Source organism: Oryzias melastigma, linkage group LG24 (assembly GCF_002922805.2).
Source record: "Oryzias melastigma strain HK-1 linkage group LG24, ASM292280v2, whole genome shotgun sequence".
Classification (NCBI taxonomy): Eukaryota; Metazoa; Chordata; class Actinopteri; order Beloniformes; family Adrianichthyidae; genus Oryzias; species Oryzias melastigma.
The window spans coordinates 2,688,366-2,692,672 of NC_050535.1; positions in this window are offsets into that span (position 1 = coordinate 2,688,366).

Genomic DNA, 4,307 nt, shown 5'->3' on the forward strand with positions numbered 1-4,307 from the left:
AATTACACTCTTTAAAAAAACAGAAGATAAAAATACAGTACATTAAAATATCTGATTATTAGAAACAGCTTATTATCTAATCAGTTTTAATTAGGACTGAGTTGATAAAATCGATTAATCGATGTAAGTTTGATAATCGATCCATAAAAGTAGAGATCAATCTAACGCATAATGCTAAAGTCAGCTAGCTTGATGCTAATGTATAATGGGATTTCCCATAGGACGGCTAATGCTAACAGTCGGCCGACTTAAACAAGAATAGTTTAACAAATTAACATCTTTAAAGAAAGGAAAAAGATATTTGCGACTATTTTTTAAAGTAACTATTTCTGGCCTAAAGAACCGTTTTTTGCTCATACTTTCTTGTTCCTCTGGAATAAAGTGTAATGCTATAGCTATCGCCACCTTGTGGCCAAACTGAAACACCCTTCAGAAGAAGCAGAACAATTGTTGGAGCTTCTCTGTTTGATAAACCATGTAACACTGTATGATATTAATATTGTCATTATAATTTCACTGATACATTCTACACTAGAAAAGTGGCATTACCTGCGATAATGCTAGTGTGAATGCATTATCGCATTAATGCGGTTGTTGTAAATCGCGTAAATTGCTTAAATTTGCAGTAATTGCTTAAATAGTATAACGTGCATTAAGAGTATAAAGTGTGTAAAGTGCTTAAATTGCACCAATTAGCATTAATAGCTTAAATTGCATTAATTAGCATAAATTGCTTAAAAAACGTAAAATGTACGAATACCAAAAGTTTGTGAATTAATGTCCTGAACGTGCTGAACGTTTTGATACCAATATTGTAAAAGTTTTAAGGTGCAGTAAAAAGTTTAAAATTTTCCCATTGACTTAACATGGGCTGAAAATTCGCATAAATTGCGTAATATCGCGAAAACTGTAAAACTTGCGAAAACCAAAAATACAAGCAGTAATGTCCTTAACGTGCTGAACGTTTTGATACCTAGATTGTGTAAATCGGATAAAGTGTGCTTGAGTTTTTACGTGTAAAAAAATGTACGGAAGAAAACGAAAATGAAGAATCTCAATAGTGTGAATGCATTGAATGCATTCACACAAATATGTGACTTGTATCAGATTAATGTGAATATCTTATATAGATTATTAATATATTTCTAAAAAAAAGTGTGTCTAAATGTCAAATTAAAACTTAATTGAATTGAGTGGATCAAAATGATTGAAAAAAATTGGATTTGATTTGATTCATTGACGATATCCAGCCCTAGTTTTAAAGGTTTTAGTACGGGTGTAGGAAAAAAATGATTCTGTGAAATATCAGGGTTTGTTTTACCCTGCTAGTATTATTTTCAAATTCTGCTGAAACAATTTTAATTCATTGTTTAAATCAAACTTTTCAACCAGCGTCTTACTTTTGTGTTGCACTTCAACCTCCGACCACTAGTTGGCAGCACACAACACTGAGCTTGTGAGAACCATACTGCAGTAGAGTTCACCCAGTAGCCCATTATGCGTTTCCATCACACATATGTGCAAAACTTTATTGAAATTCTAGAAATGTAAAAAAAAACACACAAATTCCCAATTAAACTCTTTCCATTAAAGCTTAATTATGCAAAATTTACTGAAAAGTCATTTAAAAACAACAATACTTGGATTTACAGCAGATACTTTCATCTTTCTACCATCACACTAGCGCTCGTCATCACCGATCAAAGGAGACGTCTGCGTTTCATTCAGTGCCTTGTGCACTGTACAAGCATCCGAATGTTGATCACATGACTCGTTTATTTCAGATTTAGTGGAGTTTTGCGAAATGTGTCTAATCCTCAAAAAACACTCGCAAATCCAATTTGTGTAATTTCATAGTCAAAGCAAACACAGCAACTGATGTCTGTAAACTGAAGTAGGCGGAATTTTAAAGATTGTTCATTGTTTCTCATGCCGTTTAATGCCGTTGCTATGTTATAAAGTAAATTTATGCAGTATTGGAAGTACTTTATTCTATTACTAATACTTGAAATCAAACCTTATTGAGTATTGAAGAACTTTTCAAAATAAAAGCTGTTTATAACAAATAAAAGCAGGTTACAAGACAGTTAACCTGTCAGATCGAGGAAAACCCTCATCACCTGTAAGTACCATCACATCTTTGAAGCACGGTGGTGGCAGCATCATGATGTGGGTTTGTATAGCTTTCAAGGAAGCACATTTCCTTCCATTCACTCTAAAAGAGCAGAGCTCGGGCGGTTTAAAGGGGTTCATTAATCGCACCGGGATGACCCATAAAGTGAGAAACGGTCTCGTCCGATTGAGAATCTGCTGCATGAGTCACCAGCGTGCAGAATCCGCCTCCAGGGATGGGCAAACACCCAAGTGGTGGGAAGAGCCAACGTTGTTAAGGTACGCCGAGACACTTTAACCAACAACTGATGCAAAACAGGTTGGAGAAAGGCCTTAGGTGACTTGACACTTATGCAAACATCATCTTACCTGCTACGTTTTGAATTATTCACATCAGTTTTTGCCATTTTTTACACCTTTAGATGTTTTGATCATTAAATAGAATCACAATAAATCTGTTTTCGATTTCAAGGCTGTAAAACAAGAAAAAAAATCCCAGGAGGTGTGAATACTTTCAGAAAACACTGCTTTTATTGCATTTTTTAACTGTTATATATTCATAATAGTCATCTGGAATCTGCAGATCGCTGGTTCAAAGATCGTCTATTTAGCTGATTTATAGAAAGTAAAAAATGTTCGTGTAAATGTGTTAGAGCAGATGTGATCAGAACAGATCTGATTAAATGTTTTCTTATTAGACTTTTTGATTTTATCTGTGAAAGCGACTCCTGTGTAGCTCCTCTGAAAAGCAGCGAAGGAAACCCGGCGAGCTATCAAAACACGGAGAAGGGCAAAAATGGAACCGACTCTGTTGACACAGCAATTCTCCCTAATAGTCTAAGACAAGGGCCCAGTTTTAGGTCTTGCGGTTTGGGTTCTGTGCAGGAGGCAGTCCAGGAAAACAGATCATTGTCTTGTGAGTAAAACTCGAGCTTGCATGCAGATGGTGTGATCGTTTTTCTTTTAAAAAGATAAACATCAAATGTGAAGATTTAAGCAGTTCTGTCCCAACAAACCTCAGACTCTTCCTGTTTTTCTATTCCAACTATCAGATGAAACACTCCGGTAACACTACACTTTAATTACTGCATAATTAAGCATTAATTAACCAATTAGTCTAATCCAACCTTTAAAAAAAAGAAAAGCTTCTTCAGCATTAATTAAGCGCTAATTAACCTTAATTAACAATTATATTGTTGTCAACTGTGAACAAGTATCTTTTGACTTTCTGTTTTTTTTCAAAGTTAGAAAGCAATAAATAAAGTTATAAACAATTTAGGTCTGATCCAGTCCTTAATAAATGCTAAAAACAAAAGTTATTTACCCATTCCTTAATTGTTAACTAACTCTAGCTAACAGTTAATAACCGATTATTGGAACTTTATTGTCAAACCATGAGGAATTATTCATTTGGCTCCTGAAAATGTAATAAAATTTAGATTTTATGTTACAATTTTAAATGTCATAACTGGTATAAAGCTTTTAATGCATTATTTAAGCATTAATTACCCTTAGTTAACAATTATACATCGATTATTGGAACTTAATAATCCACTAAGAAACAAGTATTACTTTGGTGTCCATAATCCTACTGAAATTAAGATTTAATGTTACAGTTATAGTCTAACCCAACCCTTAATATGGTAAATATATATATATATATATCTTTTTAGGCATTACTTAAGCATAATTAACCTTAGTTAACAATTCTAATTAATTATTGGAACTTTATTGTCCACTGTGAACAAGTATCACTTTGGTCTTCTACTTTTTTCAAAATTATAAAGTAATAAGTAAGATTTTATGTTACAATTTTAGCCTGACCTAACAAATAATAAATGCTAACAACGATGATCAAGCATCACTAAAGCATTAATTAACAATTATAAACGGACTATTGGAACTTTATAGTCAAATGTGAACAAGTATCAATTTGGTCTTCTACTTTTTTCAAAATTAGAAAATAATAAGTAAGATTTTATGTTACAATTGTAGCCTGATCCATTACTAAATTCCTGCTCATAGAGAATCTTAAGCATTACTAAAACATTTATTAACAATTATAACTGATATATAATTCTAACTTTATTGTTAAGTGTGATGAAGTATCTCTTTGTTTTCTGTGTTTTTCAAAATTATGAAGCAAAAATTAAGATGTCATGTTACAATTTTAGTCCAACCTAACCCTTAATAAC